At 44.3% G+C, this 20,102-nt stretch overlaps 1 long non-coding RNA gene across 1 annotated transcript; it reads right to left on the bottom strand.

Moving 5' to 3' along the window:
* Window positions 1–13,032: 13,032 nt before the first annotated feature.
* Window positions 13,033–19,168, bottom strand: LOC127585226 (uncharacterized). Its single transcript, XR_007958480.1, has 3 exons — window positions 19,057–19,168; window positions 15,727–15,831; window positions 13,033–13,164 (listed from the first exon to the last, which is right to left on the bottom strand). It is a non-coding gene; the product is annotated as an uncharacterized LOC127585226 (long non-coding RNA).
* Between the last annotated feature and the right edge of the window lie 934 nt (window positions 19,169–20,102).

Here is a 20,102-nt window from a genome sequence, read left to right as displayed (position 1 = left end):
CGAGCTTTCAGGTTTTTGTATTTTCCCAATGGGAGGGGAGAGAAGAGAGAATGTCTGGGGTGCATAGTATCTTTGATTATGCTGGCTGCTTTACCAAGGCAGAGGGAAGTATAGACAGAGTCCATGGAGGGGAGGCTGTTTTCCGTGATGTGCTGAACTGTGTTCACAACTCTCTGCAGTTTCTTGCAGTCAAGGGCAGAGCAGTTGCCGTACCAAGCCGTGATGATAGGATGCTTTCTAACGTGCATCGATAAAACTTGGTGAGGGTCATTGGTAAATTAATCGGTAATTAATAAATAACTTGTTTCAGTTAATTGCCTGTAAGATCCATGGAGATTCAACTCTTGAGTTGATTAGGAGCCACCATAGGCAAGAGAGTTTGTTTTATGAAGACCCTTCAATGAGGAGAATGAGAAATATTAAGGGGTCCTCGCAGGACAGAAAAATAAGAGGGGATATACACAGTTGACAGACGATTTGCCATGTATGTAGGGCCCTCTACAGAAATTTAAGTCTGACTGCTTTTGGAGCACAGCAAGTTAAACAACTGTATTGTACACGTACATATAAATAAAAGTGCCCTTAATGTGCTTAATGATGCTGGGACAGGTCCATGCCCCTGCTTTTGTGTGTTGCAGTTTAACATAGGTTTGCAATCTCAGATAAAGTGGGAGGAAAATATGTAAATAAGCCACTTGTTTGAGAATGTGTGGCATGGTAGGCTGAATGTCACTCTGTACACGATGAGGATGATTGGTGTAATCTCCCTAAACTGACAGTTAAGTAGGAGGCGTATATTCTTATTCACAGTGGGATGTATGTATGGGCCGGCTTAATAGTTCTTGAGGTGGTGGTGAACTGCCTTCTTGAACTGCTGCAGTTTGTATTGGTGAAGTTATTCCTACTGTGCTTTTGGATAGGCTGTTCCTAGATCCTGACACAGTGATGATGAAGGAACAGTGATATATTTCCAAGTCAGAGTGGTGTGTGACTTGGAGGGGAACCTGCAGGTGGAGCTGTTTCATGCACTTGCTGTCCTTGCCCATGAACAGCCACCATGGGTTGGGGAATTACTGTTAGAGAAGCTTGAGCAAATCGCAGCAGAGCATGTTGCAGTTGTTACAACCGTGACATGGTCATCTGCAAACTTAATTTTTGTGGAGTTAAGTTTGATCTTTAACTCTACAGAAGATTGCATTGATTAATGTATGCAGTGTGACAAGCAGGGCTGGATAAGATTGGATATCTTTATTAGTCACATGTACATCGAAACACACAGTGAAATGCACCTTTTGCGCAGAGTGTTCTGGGAGCAGCCCGCAAGTGTCGCCACGCTTCTGGCGCCAACATAGCACGCCCACAACTTCCTAATTCATAGGCCTTTGGAATGTGGGAGGAAGCCGGAGCACCCAGAGAAAACCCACGTAGTCACAGGGAGAACGTACAAACGCTTTACAGATAGTGGCGGGAATTGAACCCAGGTCGCTGGCGCTGTAATAGCGTTACACTAACCACTACACTACCATGCCTGCCCTCATGCGGTGTGACCTTGGGATACCTCGCCAAGGTCAGGGCTGTCCTGTGGTTTTTGCACGAATGTGTCTTGCCGCACCTCAGCAACTATCGGCAGTGGTTGTTAGGCAATCAACACAGTCATGATTATCGCATCTCCACCCTGGATATGGTTAGAGTCAAAGAGGTGGTCAGCTACTGTCTCCTCATGGTAGGCGGACATCAACACTTCTTCAGGTAACCCTTATCTCCTGTGTTCCCCTCTCTCTTTCTGATCTACCCCTGCTCCTCTCACATTTGTTCCCTTTCCCATACCCCACCTCCAGCTCCCCCCATTTTCATCCCCTTCCCCCTCCCCCTCCTGGTCCATCCACCTACTACCCACACATTTCACCCACTGGATCCCCTCTTCCCCCATCTGGTTCCAACTGCCCTCCACCTCTCCCTTAATTGTTCCCATTATTGCCTTCTCCACACATCAGATTGCAACTCTGGCAGCCTTCATGTCCCAAATCATCACCCTTCGGCCTCTGTCTCCACCTCAAGCTTCCCCCTCCCCTCAACCTCCCCCCTCCCCCATCTAGCTCCATCTGCCCGTCATCCTTCACCACTCCTCGGTCCACAAGTCGCCTACTGACCCCTGTCTCACGCCTCCTCTCTTCTCTGATTTATACCGATTACCTTCCCTCTCCACCCTCGGTCCTAATGCAGGGTCTCGACGCGGTGTCAACAATCCCTTCCCCCCCCACAGATGCTGCTCAACCTGCTGAGTTCCTCCAGCAGATGGTTTTTCGCTCCAGATTCCAGAATCTGTCGTCTCCTGTGAAACACAAAACCATTTTGCCAGTGTGTGCGCCTGACTCTGTGGTATGAGCAGCCAGCTATCATCCAGCCGTTCTCACTGCTGCTAGTGATGTCCCGGTCAGTTGATCAGGCCAGAGTCTTCAACTGCATCATTGATGTGACTGGACCATCCATACAGCCAACAGCTAAGTGGACGTCATCTCCAGCATCCTGCTGGAAGCAGTGAAAGATGCCAAACCGTGCAACGTCTTTGGAACCCTGCAGATGGACCAATGTGGCAATGCACCCGGGCAGGCCAGGCAGTTCAATCCAGTCTCTCACCTTTCAGTGTGCATATCTGATTTGCTGCTAGTGTGCCAAGCACTCACGGGGAGCTCCACTGATGTTGCACTGTGTTGTCCTCTGACCACTACCTCCCTGCTGGCTTGACTGTCACCTGTACAGCTCACCGCTCCAGTGACCCAGGCTCAACCTTGACCTCTGGTGCTGTCTGTGTGGAGTTTGCATGTTCTCCCTGTGATAGTGTGGGTATCTTCCGAGTGCACCAATTACCTCCCACATACTGTGGGCTGGTAGGTTAATTTTACATTGTAAATTGCCACTAGATTGGGGTAGAATCTGGTGGAGTTAATGAGAAAGTGGGGAGACTAAAGTAGATTGGTAAGTGGGTGCTTGATGGTTAGCACAGACTGTGGGCTGAAGGGGCCTGTTTCCCATGCTATGTGACTCTGTGACTCTAAGGTCTAGACAGAGCTGCATTGTTGAGATTCAACCAAACAGTCATGTAACCCAGGACTCTGCGGTCTGCAGGCAGCTCCCAGGGGCACAAATTGATACAAACATTGACTGCTGCTGGAAGATCATCGAATCTGTGAAAGACTCACTCGAGACTGTCTGAAACTTATTGGTCTTCCAGTGCGAAGAGATGTTCACAAATGAATGCTGCCAATTAGCACATTTTTAAATGCAGGAGTACATACTGAGGGAGCACTGAAGCTCAGTGCAGCCACTGCAAAGGATCATTGGGAAGGATCACAGTCTAGAGTCCTCCCACCGCTGGACATGAGGGACTATGCCCCAGGTAATAACCCCTCAAACATACCACTGAGGAAATGTTTGTGAATGAAGAATTGATGTCATGTTGGCATATTGTAAATACTGAAAGCAAATGACAATCCATTGTCCTGGATTAGATAAATATGCATTTGATGAATAAGGTATGATTTTTGGGGAAAAAATATCCTAGAACATAGAGACAACCTTTCATGAAATCTGTGTTGACCATTAAGCACCCAAGACACTATCTTCTTTTTATTTTCCCACATTCTTATCAATTCCTCCCAGATTCTGTCAGGGACTATTTATAGTGACAAATAAACATGCCAACCCACACATCTTTAGGAAGTCAAAGGAAAGCAGATCACCTGGAGGAATCCTACAGGGTCAGAGGGAGAACATGCAAACTCACACAGACATCACCACAAGTCGGCTTTGAACCTGGGTCACTTACTAGTTGCCCCATTGTGCCAATGTATTAGATAGCTGCCAATTAAACTGTCTGCTTTGTCCTGGGCGAGGTTGAGCTTCTTGAGTGTTGTTAGAGTTGCATTCATCCAATAAGGTGGGAGTGTTCCGTTATACTCTTCGTGTGCCCTGGAGATAGGTTTTGATAGGGGTGTACTGAGGTAACAGGGCAGGAATCAAGAGGTGAATCTATCATTAAGGGCGGCACGGTAGTGTAGCGGTTAGCGCAACGCTATTACAGCGCGAGCGATCGGGGTTCGATTCCCGTCATTGTCTATAAGGAGTTTGTACATTCTCCCGTGTCTGCGTGGGTTTCCTCCAGGTGCTCCAGTTTCCTCCCACATTGCAAAGACGTACGGGTAGGTTAATTTCGGTTTAAAATGGGCGGCACAGACTCGTTGGGCCGGAAGGGCCTGTTACCACGCTGTTAATAAAAAAAATTGAGGAATACAATAAATACTAATACCAATGCTATTATGAAGGGATGTATCTGTGATAGATATATTATTGAGGATGAGGACAGATAAGCCCAATCTGATGGCTCTCAGTCTTGCTGGTTAGTATTGAAGTCCCTGACCCAATATGCGTTTTGTTCCCTTGCTGCTATCAGTGTTTCTTCCACACATGATTCAACATGGAGGAGCACTGATTCATTAGCTGATGAGGTGGGGTGGGTTGTACGTATTGGTATTAGTATTAGTTTATTATTCTCACTTGTACCGAGGTACAGTGAAAAGCTTGTCTTACAAACCGATCATACAGGTCAATTCATTACACAGTGCAGTTACATTGAGACAGTACAGAGTGCATTGATGTAGTACAGGTAAAAACAATAACAGTACAGAGTAAAGTATCACAGCAACAGAGAAAGTGCAGTGCAATAAGGTGCGAGGTCACAACAAGATAGATTGTGAAATCATAGTCCATCTCATTGTATAAGGGAACCATTCAATAGTCTTATCACAGTGGGGTAGAAGCTGTCCTTAAGTCTGGTGGTACGTGCCTTCAGGATCCTGTATCTTCTACCCGATGGAAGAGGAGAGGAGAGAGAATGTCCCGGGTGGGTGGGGTCTTTGATTATGCTGGCTGCTTCACCAAGACAACGAGAGGTAAAGACAGAGTCCATGGAGGGGAGGCTGGTGTCCGTGATGCACTGGGCTGTGTCCACAACTCTCTGTAGTTTCTTGCAGTCCTGGGCAGAGCAGTTGCTGTACCAAGCCATGATACATCCAGATAGGATGCTTACTATGGTGCATCTGTAAAAGTTGGTGAGAGTCAAAGGGGACAAAGAAAATTTCTTTAGCCTCCTGAGGAAGTAGAGGCACTGGTGAGCTTTATTGACCATGGCTTCTACATGATTTGACCAGGACAGGCTGTTGGTGATGTTCACTCCCAGGAACTTGAAGCTCTCAACCCTCTCAACCTCAGCACCATTGATGTAGACAGGTGCATGTGCACCAACCCCTCTCCTGAAGTCAATGACCAACTCTTTTGTTTTGTTGACATTGAGGGAAAGGTTGTCGTCATGACACCGTTCCACTAAGCTCTCTGTCTCCTTCCTGTACTCTGACTCATCGCTGTTTGAGATACGGCCTACAACGGTGTGGTTATTAGGAGGAGATTTTCTTTCCCACGTTTCATCTGAAGTCATAAATCTTCACTATCTCCAGAGTCAATATTAAGGACTTTTAGGACAACTTTCTTTTTTTATTAATGTATCACAGTTTTCCCCTGCCATTGGGATAGGATGTCCCCAGGAATTGTGATGGAGCAGTCTGGGGTGTTGGTTGAATGGTGGGATTCTACAATAATGATTAAATCAAGCAATTTCTTCACATTGAGTCAAGTCAATTTTATTGTCAAAGTCAAGGTTATTGTCAAATTCACAAGTACATCTATGTACAGGTGCAATGAAAAACTTACTTGCAGAAGCATCACAGGCACATTTGGTGAAATACCAAATTTCCTCATGCCTCTAAGAAAGTAGAGGCACTGCGCACCTTCTTCGTGATTGCATCTATATGCTGCTATCATTTTGTGAGGCAGCTACCACAATTTGAAGGAGTTTGCGGGGTTGACTAGGCTCTGTAATGTCTGAATCCAATCCTTAGGTTGACACCAGGTGGGCCTTTGTTATTTATAACTGGGTGGCTTCCTTGGCCATTTCAGAGAGCAACGATGTGTTGCAGGTCAAACATTAGACCTAGGAGGGATGGTAGACTTCCTTGTTTAAAGGGCACAGGTGAACCAAATGGGCTTTTACCCACATTCCAGTAGTTTCATGGTCACTCCTATAAAATTGACACACCAGGGCTTTTAGTAGTACAGACATTATGAGCATCCCATAGGACATATAGTAACAAGGTAATAAAAAAGATTAAAAGACTAGAAGTAATTTGAAAAGATCTTACCATTTCATGGTCACATCTAAAAAAGGACATCAGATTGGAACTGATATATTATTGTCACATTGTCTTGCATACCGTTCATACAGATCGATTCATTACACATTGCATTGAGGTAGTACAAGGTAAAACAATAACAGAATGCAGAATAAAGTGTAACAGCTGCAGAGAAAGTGCAGCGCAGGCAGACAATAAGGTGCAAGGTCATAACGAGGTAGATTGTGAGGTCAAGAGTCTATCTTATCGTACTAGGGAACTGTTCAATAGTCTTATAACAGTTGGATAGAAGCTGTCCTTGAGCCTGGTGTACGTGCTTTCAAGCTTTTGTATACACTGCCTGATGGGAGAGGGGAGAATAGAGAATGTCTGGGCTGGGTGGGGTCTTTGATTATGCTGGCTGCTTTACTGAGGGAACAAGAAGTATAGACAGAGTCCATGGAGGGGAGGCTGGTGTCCGTGATGTGCTGAGCTGTGTCCACAACTCTCTTCAAATCTAATCCTGGCTGATAAGAGACATGCATGGTTTGGTTGGGCACAAACACAACAGGTTTGGCAAAATCAATTCACATTTTAAGGATATAACCTTTTTTCTGAAGAAGTAACCAGTTGAGCATTATGTGGTAGAAATGTATATTGATTGTTGGAAGGCTGTTGAGATGCCTCACACAAAGAGGTAGAAGAATTCAGGCACACTAGAAGGTACACAAAGATCTAAATTGTCTTAACTGAAAATATAGAACAGGGCTAAATTCTCCTTCCAGGACTGGTGAGAGGTCACAAGTGTTTCTACAGCTGGAATGAAAAACAAACTGCTGGAGGAACTCAGTGGGTCAGGCAGCATCTGTGGAGGGAAATGGACAGTCAACGTTTCAGGTTGAGACCCTTCATCTGACTAAAAGATAGAAGGGAGAGAGCCAGTGTAAAGAGGTGAGGGGAAGGGTGGAGCAAGAGCTGGTAAGCGATAGGTGGATCCAGGTGGGGAGGGGTGATAGGCAGATGGAGGAGGGAAGAGTGGAGAGAGCAACAGAGGCTGGGAGGTGAGAGGTGGAGGCAACAAAGGGCTGCAGATGATGGAATCTGATTGGACAGGAAGATGGAGCATGGAAGGGAGGTGAGGAGGGCAGATGGGAACAGTGGGAGGAGGGGACCCAGTGGGAGAAGTGTGTGAGTGATGGGCAGCTGGAGGAGGGGAAAGAAACAGGGTGATGGGGGACTGGTGGGGGGGGGGTGGTGGGTATAGGAGGACAGAGAAAAGGGACAGAGGGGGAGCTGGCTGGGGAGGAGGCCACAGCTGGAATGTTGTCTGGCTGATTATGGGTGCTTTGCCTGGTTATGTTCCTGTTCATGGTACAACCGGGTGGCTTGCTGGCCATTTCAGAGGGCACTTTAAGGGCAACTACATTGGTGGATCTGGATGCCCATACAGGTCCGACTGGTAAGGGTGGCCCTTGGAGGGCAGTGGTGAACCAGAAAAGTTTTAAGACTTTCTGGTCATCATTGTTAATGACAACTTAATTTTACATTCCAGATTATTAACCTAATTTAAATTCCATAGAATCTTTGGATTGTTAAATCCCACATTTTATCTGTCCTGCCCCCACTATAATGGTCCCCTCATAATCACATCTTTTATTCCCGATTTTATCTAGTAACTGAATTTAGACTCTCCAGCGACCTTTTGGTTTTCCTTTTCTGGAAATAGTTTATTCAGTGATTACAGAATCGCATTAATACAATATTACAGTACTTCATGATACACACTGTTTACAGTTTCAAATTATAACATGGTCATCACTATCCAGAACACACTAGAGCCCCTGTGGCACCCACTGGTCCCAGAAATCCATCATTGTACCCGTGGATACCGTGTGCTCCTTCTCCAGGGAAACACGGATATGGATGAAACCCCGGAAATCCAGCGACCCTTGGTTTGGGTCTTGGTCGTTAACTTAGTAACATAACCACTGTGTTGTTTTGTGGATCAGAAAAAGACCCAGAGGAAGGAGAGTTCAAATTCAGCTGTTGTGAAGTGTCAACTCGGTTTGAGATGGCAGGGATCCTGACATTAATTGAAAGAAGGGTTGAAGCAGTCTATAAAATCCAAAGTCTGTCTGTTTTTTCAGGCTTGAGATGAACTGCCTGTGCATGGTAATGACCGTCCTGAAGCAGAGCAATTCAGGGAACAGAATGGAAATAGATGCTGTCGAAACAATTGACATTAAGTTTGTTCCCACTCACTGATGAAAGAAATACTTGCTCTGGCTTTGCTTGGGGAATAGAATAAAAGACTGGAGTAGCAGCGGGACCCAAGTGAGTTGGAATAAACACAGCAACATTTACAATGAGAGAAAAGTAGCCCTGGAGTTATAAAATTAGCAAGCCATGAGCCCTGCCAAATCATGTAATGAATATCGGTATATTACACTGGTGTGTATCATATGACTGTCATTCACATTAGCTGCAAATTTACACCATTCTGGCTTGCTCTGGTGATCTAGATGCACACTAAACACCCAATGATACTACAGGCATCCTTACTGCACAAGAGGAGACCATTTGGCTTCTTAGGTCTCTGGTGGCTCCTTGTTGAGCGATCTATTTAAGCACATTTTCCCACTCTTTTCCAGAAACTGTGTAAATTATTTCCCCTCCGAGTACCTCTCCAATTCTCTTTACAAAGCATTGGTTAACTCTCCTACCAGCTTTATAGGCAGTGAATTCCAAATCATCCCCACTCTCTGTGTAACATAGTTCCTCCCCATATCTCCATCAATTTGAATCTCTGTCCCCTGGTCGTTAAAGCATTCACTAATGAGAACACCGTATACAACAGAGTGGGGAATTCTCCTGGCAAATATTCCTTCCGCAACCAACACCAAAACACATATGCCGTCCTTTCCTCTCAATGCAGTTTTTTTTTAAATTCTGTTCTCCTTCTAAGGTGGTCCTTGAATTCACAGATAACTTGCTTCCACTCAGTTCTTTGGTTCTGAGCTGGCTGATGCAAATAGCACTTTGGTCTTTATTGCAAAGGGAATGGGACTTAGAAATAGGGAAATTTTGGCACAATTATACAGAGTGTTGCTGAGGCCACACCTGGAGTACTGCACACATTTTTGGTCCCCTTACTTAAGAAAGATAGCAGCATTGGAGGCAGTCCAAAAGAGATTCAGCAGGCTAATTACTGAGATGAGAGGGTTGTCCTATTAGGAGAGGCTAAGCAGGCTGGTTTGTATTCTTTGGAGTTTAGAAGAATGCGGGGTGATCTCATTGAAACATATATGATTCTAAGGGGGCATGACAGGATAGATGTTAATATGTTTTCACTTGTTGGAGGGTCTTGAATGAGTTTCAAGATAAGGGGCTGGTCATTTAAAACTAAGTATGTAGAAATTGCTTGTCACAGGGAGTGGTGAATCTCAGGAATTCCCTGTCCCAGAGCGTTGCGGAGGCTAGCTCATTAGAAGTATTTAAAGTGGAGGCCGATAAATTCTTGAAAGATCGGCGGATAGAAGGCTATGGGGAACCAGTACAGAGGAAGAGGAGAGGTTTGCCGTAGATCAGTGGTGGGGCTTGAGGGGCCAGGTGGCCTACTCCTGCTCCTACTTCATTGTGATGAAGCCAATGTGGGATCCACAGGTTTTGCCATGAGTGGGACAGGAAGTTAAATGGGTGGGTGGGCAGTTTAGGCGGTGGTATGCTCCTTCCACCAATTTTGTTGGACTTCTCCATGCTTCAAATGAAGAAACTCCAGGTTCTCAATGCTGTGCCAAATGTTCTTTTTCCATATTGATCCATCACAAGCTGGGACTTAGTCATAGAGTAATACAACACAAAAATCCATCTAAGCTAGTCCCATTTGCCTATGTTTGGCCCATATCCTTCTAAACCTTTCCTATCCATGTACCCATCCGAGTGCCTTTTAAACATTGTTATTGTACCTAAGAAGTTGCCCCTTGTCCCTTTTAAATCTTTCCCCTCTCACCTTAAACCTATGCCCTCTAGGTTTTGATTTCCTTTCCTTGGGAAAAAGACTATGTACATTCACCCTATCTATGCCCCTCATGATTTTATACACCTCTATAAAGTCACACATCAGTCTCCTACATTCTAAGGAATGAAGTCCAAGCTTACCAAATCTCTCCCTGTAACTCAGGCCCTCAAACTCTGGTTAGATCACACTTGGAGTATTGTGTTCAGTTCTGGTCGCTTCATTATAGGAAGGATGTGGAATCTTTAGAGAGGGTGGAGAGGAGATTTACCAGGATGCTGCCTGGATTGGAGAGCATGTCTTATGGGGATAGGTTGAGTGACCTGGGGCTTTTCTCTTTGGAGAGAAGGACAATGAGAGGTGACTTGATAGAGGTGCACAAGATGATAAGAGGCATAGATTGAGTGGACATTCGGAGACTTTTTTCCAGGGCAAAACTGGCTAACACATGGGGGCATAATTTTAAGGTGATTGGAGGAAGGTATAAGGGAGATGTCAGAGCTAAGTTTTTTACACGGAGAGTGGTGGGCGCGTGGAATGCACTGCCTGCAGAGGTTGTGGGGGCAGATACACTCGGGACATTTAAGGGACTCTTAGTTAGGCACATGAATGATAGAGAAATGGAGGGCTATGTGGGAGGGAAGTGTTAGATAGATCTTAGAGCAGGATAAAATGTCGGCACAACATTGTGGGCCGAAGGGCCTGTACTGTGCTGTAATGTTCTATGTTTGAGTCTTGGCAACAATCTCGTAAATCTTCTTGCACTCTTTCCAGCTTACTGATGTCTTTCCTATAACGGGGAACCAAAACTGTACCACCCATGAGAGAAATGTGACTTCCCATGAGGGTTTGTGGAGATGTTATATTTTTCCAGGGAGCCTTTGGGAATATCCTGGAATAATTCCTCTGTCATCCTGGTAAACTCTTGCTATGAAGAAGCTTGGTGCCTGATGTTGGGTGTGTTAACAATGTAGCCTGAACATCAGAGCCTGGGAATGTCAGCCCAGAAGGGAACACTGATGTTGGTTTATTTATAGTTCAAGTGAATTTGGAGGGTTTTCTCTGGGGGAGCATTAGGACCTCTCCAGTGCTCCCTGGTGTGAGTAGCCCATGTCTAAAAAGTACACAGACCTGGCCAATGAAAGCAGGTCAGGATTGGAACACACACAAGGAGAGTGGCAGGACATTCCAGGAGAGATATTCCAGAGCACAAAAATGTGGACTGCAATTAAAAGTAAATGCCTTTGTGTGGGGGGTGTATGGTCTCACACCTCGGTCAGACCACAGGAGGACAGAGGATCATCATGGAACGATATTAGTAAGGCACAGGAATTTTTAATTTTATTTTAATTTATTTTTTTGGATCTGGGCATCAGTGCTGCTCTGTCAGAAGTGCCATCTTTTGGATGAGACCTTAAAACAAATCTCCTCATGGCTAGAAATAGAATATACCAGCCAACCCATCTGGAGGACAGTGGTGACAGCTCATGAAGGCCAATAAGGTAGCACAAACTTGCTCAGGTATCTCAGCTCTCAGGCTGGGAAACCCGCCCATTGAACCAACATCATTTCAACATGACACATTCAAAATTTCAACGGTAGCAACACTGGCATCTACTTGACATTGTGGAAAATTGCCCAGGTGTGTCCTGTTCACCAAAAGCAGGAGATAGCCAATCTGGCAAATTATCGGCCAATCACTCAACTCTCAATCATCAGCAAGATGATGGAAACTGTCACTGGCTGTGCTACTGGGTGGCATTTACTCACCAATAACCCACTCACCAATAACCCACTCACCCAAACCCAATTTGGGATTTGCTAGGACCACTCAACTCCAGCCCTCAACAAGATTGGTAATTGCTGTGTGCAAATTAGCCTCTGCAATTCCAACACCGTAATAGTGACTCCATCTCAAAAACTCTTTGTTATATCCAGAGGTAGTGAACGGTGCAATGGAAATACAAATTTGTTTCTTTCAAAGATAATAGTCCCCTCTTATGAACCAATGCACAGACTCTGTCCAAATATTTTTGCTCAGAGGCATCCGTTTCCTTTGATGGTTGAAGTGTCTTTGACTGACCTTCATACACTAACCCAACCAAAGATTATTCCTCAGAGGGTTTTGCAAGTCTTTTTATGTCTCAAGTGCCATTCATAGTTAATTGAATGGTTCCTTTGTATGTGAGCTTGCTGCTATGATGCCTCATTGTTCTTACCTTTATTTAATCATTAAATAATCCAGGTAAGTAGACGGTTAAGTATTGCATTCATCCCCCCTCCATCTCTTGCTTTTTATGTACCAAGCTAAAATTACTGCTGTACTAGTAGACAATAAGCAAGAAAATTCAATGTGCTGAAACAATTGTTTTTTCTCTTTACAGGTCAGGTATAGAATTCCAACAGGGCTGGACAGGTTAATGAAGGAAGGATGTTCGTAATGGATGGAGAGTCCAGGACTGGGAATCACAGATAAGGATGTGAGGTAAGCCATTTAAGACTGAGATGAGCAGAAAATTATTCTCCCAGAGAGCAGTGAACTTGTGGAGTTCTGTACCACAGAAAGCTGCAGAAGCCAAATCATTAAGTATATTGGTATTGGTTTATTATTGTCACTTGTACTGAGGTACAGTGAAAAACTTGTCTTGCAGACCAAGCATACAAGTCAATTCATTACACAGTGCAGTTACGTTGAGTTAGTACAGAGTGCATTGATATAGTACAGGTATAGTTAGTGACATAGAGTTTAAATTTAAAAGTGTAGAACGATTATAGTAAGGGTAATGAGTAGATCTGTAGAGAGCAGCTTGCAACGTGTCACCACGCTCTGGCGCCATCTTGACAATAATGTTCTTCAAACTAGTGGAGTCCAATGTTATGGGGAGAAACAAAAAAATCTGCTGGAGGAATTCAGCGGGTCGTGAGGATCTGTGGGGAGGAAAGGAATTGTCGACGTTTCAGGTTGAACATAAGAACATAAGACATAGGAGCAGGCATAGGCCATCTGGCCTGTAGAGCCTGCTCCACTATTCAATAAGATCATGGCTGATCTGACCATGGACTCAGATCCACCTACCTGCCTTTTCCCCGTAACTCTTAATTCCCCTACTATGCGATCGGGACTGCATCGGGAAATCCTGCATCGAGACTAAGAGTGGACAGGGGAGCTGGTCTGTATAAGGAGAAGGGGAGTTGGAAGGTTGGACGACACATGCCAGCTGACCACTGGGGTTTGAATTTCAGCTCTGGGGTGGGCGGTAACGTATTTCACATGTTTTCCACAACCTTTGTGATCAGAGGAACAGGAGACATGATCTTGGGGAGTTCATCTTGGAGAGGAGGTAGTTAAGAGTCAACCACCTGGAGGCATTGATAATGACAGCAGATTTCTTCCCCAAAGGACTTTAGTGAACCAGATGTTTTTTTTAATGATAAATGGCAGTTTTATGGTTACTATCACTGATACCAACTTGTTAATTCCATATTGACTAATTATGTAAAGTTAAATTCCCTAGCAGCCTTGGTGGGATTCAAACTCCCTGGATCAATGGTCCAGGCCTCTAGATGTGAGTTCAGTAACTTAACCACTGTGGTACCGTTTCCATATGAACATAGAACATAGAACAGTACAGCACAGAACAGGCCCTTCGGCCCCACAATGTTGTGCTGACATAGCTTATCCCTCCGATCTAACAGAATGCCCATATCCCTCTATTTTCCTCTCATTCATGTGCCCATCCAAGCCCCCCTTAAAAGTCCCCAATTAATTTGCCTCCACCACCCTATCAGGCAACGCATTCCAGGCATCCACCACTCTCTCAGTAAAAAACATACCCCTCACGTCTGTTCTGAACCTACCCCATCTCACTTTAGATGCATTCCCTCTGGTATGGTATGACTAATCTTTCTATAGCCCCTTTGCTAATCCCAGGATATCCCAAAGCTTGCTACAGCAGTGCTTTGGAAGGGGACTTACTGTTGTAACTAGGAATCAGGATGTCCATTTTCTACCCAGGCAGTGGCCACAAAATAACAGCTTGGTAATGTTCCAGTGGTTTTACTTGATAGGTAAATTTTGACCAGAACTCCATGGAGAACTCCACAGCTTCTCTTTGACATCTTTACAGTGCAGCATACATGTGTTTCCTGCACTCCCTCAGTAAGGCACAAAAACATTAGCCTTAATCATTGTCATAGAGTCATAGAGTCATAGAGTCATACGACATAGAAACAGGCCCTTCAGCCCAACTGGTTCATGCTGACCGAGATGCTCCATCCAAGCTAGTCCCATTTACCAGTGTTTGACCCATAACCTTCTAAACATTTCTAATCCATGTACCTGTCCAACTGCCTTTTAAAAGTTGCTATTGTACCTGCCTCAACCACTTCCTCTGGCAGCTCAGTCCACATACATATTCCCTCTCATCCACTCTCACATTAAACCTGTGCCCTCTAGTTCTTGATTCCTCAACCCTGGGAAAAAGACTGAGTGCATTCACCCTATTTATGCCCCTCATGATTTTATACACCTCTATAAGGCCACCCATTAATCTCCTACGTTCCAAGGAATTAAAAAAGAAAAATCTGCCAACGTCTCCCTATAACAGGCCTTTGACTCCTGGAGGCATTCTCATACATCTTCTTTGCATTCTTTCCAGCTTACTGATGCCGATCCTATAACATGATAACCAAAACTGAACACAATACTCCAAGTGCGGCCGTACCAGTGTTTTGTACAACCCACACACGATCTCCCAACCTTTATAACCGAAGGCTCTGGCTGATGAAGGCCAGCACGCCAAAAGCCTTCTTCACCACCCGTCTACCTGTGACCTACACTTTCAGGGAACCATGTACTTGAACTCCAAGATCTCTCTGCCGTTCACTGTGAAAGTCCTACCTTGACTTCTAATTGATTTTGAATTCCCATTGTACTTGAGTTTCTGGAGTAGGGTTTGTCTCCCTTAGCATAACTCTCTTACTCAGAGGTGGGAATGTTACCAAGTGAGCTACAGATGACACCAAAATCCATGAACAATCAAGGGCCCTCAGAAAGAAAGGCAATTTACATGGTTCATCACAACAAGAATGTGATTTTAAGTAATGAATCTTAATGCCAAGTTTAATGACCTTCAACTTATTCTATTGTTATACGCAGGCTCCTTCGGATGTATTCTGCACAGTTGTTTGATAGGATAATTGCCTCTTACCCAGCTAAATCTGTAAGTGTACTCGTCAAGCTGCAAATTAAAAGAAAACATTCAATCAAAAATTAATTTGCAGTTTAAACTGTTCTTTATCAAGCTGTCGACACTTTCCACATAACAGCAGCTGCAACTGAATAGAATATTAATATTGCATTGCAGACACAATATGACTAATATTAGTTAGTACAGGAAATCGGTTAGGTACTTAACCATAGAGAATTATCTTTGTTAAACATATTAGAATTATGTTCAGAAAAAATCCAATTTTACCAAATGTAGTGACCTGAAAGTTGGTGATGGAGTTGACCGTGAGGAAGGGGGTCTTCAGCCATGGAACGATATTGATGAGTTGGTAAGACGGACAGATGATGCCGGAGGAGACTTAATCCTGAAAAATGCGTGGTGACACTTGTTAGGAGATCTAATAAGGCTGGATATACACGATTAATGATCAGACTCCAGGAAGTACTGAGGAACAGAAGAACATTGGTGTACATTCCAAGGCCCCCTGAAAGCTCTATGCTCCACCTTCCTCTCCTATCAGATTCCATCATCTTGGGCTCTTTATCACTTCCACCTATCACCTCCCCACTTCTAACGTTATTCCCACTCTCCCCTCCCCCATCTACCTATCACCTCCCCGCTTCTAATGTTATTCCCACTCTCCCCTCCCCCACCTACCTATCACCACCCCCCCTGACCTGGATCCACCTATTGCCTGCCAGCTCTTGCTTCACCCCTTCCCTCCACCATTTTATGCTGACTACCACCCCTCTATCTTTCAGTCCAGATGAAGGGTCTTAACCCGAAACATTGACTGTCCACTTCCCTCCATAGATGCTGCCTGACCCGCTGAGTTCCTCCAGTGTTTTGTGTATTGAGCACAGGTAGATAGGTGGTTTAGTAGACAAAGAGTATAAGTGAAAGTATAAGGCAAAGGTTATAAGTGCTATAACCACATAAAATATTAGCTGGGCCACAGCTGGAATACTGCGTGCAGTTCTGGTCACCACACCATGGGGAAAAAGTGATTGCACTGGAGAGAGTGCAGAGGAGGTTCACCAGGATGTTGCCTGGGATGGAGTGTTTCAGCTGTGGGGAGAGACTGGATAGACTGAGTTTGTTTCCCTTGGAGAGGAGAATGCTGAGGGAAGACCAGATATACAAAATGATGAGGAATATAGAACATAGATAGAACTTTCCCCTAGGCAGATGTGTCTATAATCAGAGGGCATAGGTTTAAGGTAAGGGGTAGATTTAGAAGGGATTTGAGGAAGAATTTTTTTTTCACACAGAAGGTAGTTGAAATCTGGAACATTCTACCCGAGGTGCCAGTGGTACTCTCACAACATTTGAAACATATTCAAATGGGCATTTGAAATGTCATGGTATAGGAGGCTACAGGTCAAACACTGGAAAATAGGCAGGCACAGTAGTGGCGCCAGCAACCCGGGTTCAATTCCAGCCACTGTCTGTAAGGAGTTTGTACATTCTCCCCGTGTCTGCGTGGGTTTTTCTCTGGGTGCTCCGGTTTTCTCCCACATTCCAAAGACGTATGGGTTAGGAAGTTGTGGACCTGCTATGTCGGCGCCGGAAGTGTGGCAACACTTGCGAGCTGCCCCCAGAACACACTACATAAAAGATTTCACTGTGTGTTTCGATGTACATGTGACTAATAAAGATATCTTATCTTGTACTTGACAGCTAGCAAGGATACAGTAGGCTGAAGGGCCTGTTTTGTGCTGTATGACTCCATGAAAGATGTTGGTGGTGTGGAGACACTTAGCGAAGGAATTCCGGAGATTGGAGCCTGGTCAGCTGAAGGCATACCGCCAACTCGGAAATGAATTCAATTGGGAATGCAAGAACAGGGGAAGGGAGAGACCCTGAGTCTTGTAAGAAAAAGTACTGAGACTGGAGAGCTAGAGTTATAAAGAGAGACTGTTTTCACTGGAGAGTAGAAGGCTGAGAGGTGACCTTATAAAGGTATACAAAATCCATGAGGAGCAGAGATAAGGTGAATGGTCACAGACTTTTTCCCTGGATAGGGGAGTCTAAAACTAGAGTGCATAGATTTAAGGTGAGGGGAGAGAGATTTAAAGGGGACCTGAGGGGCAACTTTTTCACATGGAGGATAGTAGGTACATGGAACAAGCTGCCAGAGAAAGTGGTAGAGGTGGATGCAGTTACAACATTTAAAAGACATTTGAACAGGTACATGGATAAAAAAGGTTTAGAGGGATATGAGTCAAACTCAGGCGTGGGACTAGCTCAGGTAGGCACCTTGATTGGTATGGATGAGTTGGGCCAAAGTGCCTGTTCCTGTGCTGTTTATTGATATGACTATAAAAGAGAAGGTTGCAGAGATAAACAGAGGTTAATTATTCCTGACACTCTCCATTCACCTTGCCATTTGAAAGATATTGTCAGTTGAAAATACCCTAAACACTAAATTGCTCATAATGTACAGAATCCCTTGAGACCAGTAAATCAGGACATCAATTCCTTTAATTTGGTTAATTTGAGTAGAATCAGAATGAAGTGCTGATACACATGGATGGTTGTATTCACTGGCATGGGATGGTGAACATTTGTCCTGCAAATATTAGATTTCATCTTTTACTAACCTTGATTAAGTTGAACACAGTTTTAAGAGCCACGATTTTCCATTCAGTAGCAAAACACTCTCACAGCATTGGTCATTCAGAGAGGATACTTCATAAACAGCCAAACAACCCGCACCTTAAATTTGGCAGATCAGATGTTTGAAGACTATGCTTTGTTTCAACAGCTCTTCAAGGTATTATTCTGTTTACATTTACTCATGGGTCTTTTGTCAATACACTCAAATGCTATGAGCACCAATCTCTTCAAAGGAGCAAAATGGCAAACTATCCAATGTATGCAGCAATAAACAGCGGAGGCTGAATTAAGGAGTTAGCTTCCTTTTATTGAGAAATGGCTTAACCCTTTTGTTTCAACATCGGTGTTTAATTCTTTTTCTATTATTGACCAACCTTTTTGATGTATTGTTGGGTTAGTCACCAAACCCCTAAACGCCCACCTCCATTACCTTTTGCTTAATTCTCTATATTTTAATTAAAAAAGCACTTCTGGATGTTTTATCTAATTAGCATTTGCAAATTGTTGTGGCGTGGATCCCTAAATTTACAACCTACAGCACCCACTTATTGTTTTGCTCCCATTTAATATGGTCTGGTCCACTACTGTGCCTCGTTTGTCTGTAGACAGCCCTCCTGGTGTGTTACTGGTAACAATCCAGGTTAAGGAGATTCTTGGAATCTTCACTGGAATCTAGTTAAGTGCTGCATACTTTATATCCTCATTCCACATCCTACCATTTTCCCAGGCAGGACAGTTAGGAACAGATTTGTCCCTTGCTGCTAGGTTTGCAGATGTAAGCAAAAGACAATGAAGAGGATTTTTCTTAGAATTTGTAAGCTGGTACAAATGTTTCTGGTTCAAAATATTCCGTGCACTCTCCCGAGTTTTCCTGCCTTCTTGCAGCACTTTGTTACTGCCTTTATTATCATGCCAAAAAAAAGATTAATGAGTCTTCAGGTACAAAGATTTGAGATTTCTTTCTGTGTACCTGGGGCTGCAAGCTAATTGCTTGTTAATCATTCTGGCAGGAGTGATACAAATGGGCGACACAGCTAGTAGAGCTGCTGCCTCCCGGCTCCAGTGACTCAGATTCAATCCTGACCTCCGGTGCTGTCTGTGTGGAGTTTGCACATTCTCCCCGCGACCACGTGGGCTTCCTCCGAGTGCTCCGGTTTCATCCGACATCCCAAAGAGGTGCGGATTGGTAAGGTAATTGGCCCCAGTGTGATGGTGAGTGGTAGAATCTGGGGGAAGTAGATAAGAATGTGGGGAGAATAAAAAAATGGTATTAGTCAAAGTCAAAGTCGAGGTTATTGTCATATGTGCAAGTACATGTATGCACAGGTGCAATGAAAACTTACTTGGAGCCGCATCTTAGGCACATAGCATCATATAAGCAGCATTCACAGGAAAAACATAAATCAAACATAAATTATACACAATTTTTACAAGAAAGAACACAATTAGAACAAAAAAAAGTCAGTTTTAGTGCAAGGTGAGCATAGTGTTGCTATACTGAGGTTGTGATTAGGGTTGTGCAGGTTGGTTCAAGAACTGAATGGTTGAAGGGAAGTAGCTGTTCTTGAACCTGGTGGTGTGGGACTTCAGGCTTCTGTACCTCCTGCTCGATGGTAGCTGTGAGAAAGTGGCATGGTAGGATGAGTGTAAATGGGTGATTGATGGTGCGGTTTGGTGGGCTGATTGATCACTATATATTGCTCCTAGTTTGTAGGTGAGTAGTGGAATCTAGGGGGAGTTGATGTGAATGTGGGGAGATTAAAAAGGGACTGGTGTAGATGGGTAAACAAACAATCTGCAGGAAGAACTTTGCGGGTTGAGCAGCATCCGTGGGAGGAAAGGAATTGTCGATGTTTTGGATCAAGGGCGTGATGGTGTGGACCTAGTGGGGTGAAAGACACTTTCAGAACTGTATGACTGACTTTCTGAGTTGCAAAACTGTGAACACAGTATATGCTTGAAATCTAAAATATAATGGGTTGGAGATACTGTCATGTAGTCTGATGTTTATATGTT

This window comes from Pristis pectinata, chromosome 2, assembly GCF_009764475.1.
Source record: "Pristis pectinata isolate sPriPec2 chromosome 2, sPriPec2.1.pri, whole genome shotgun sequence".
NCBI lineage: Eukaryota > Metazoa > Chordata > Chondrichthyes > Rhinopristiformes > Pristidae > Pristis > Pristis pectinata.
Note: the sequence above shows the minus strand (reverse complement) of the source record. Positions and strands in the feature narration are given on the sequence as shown.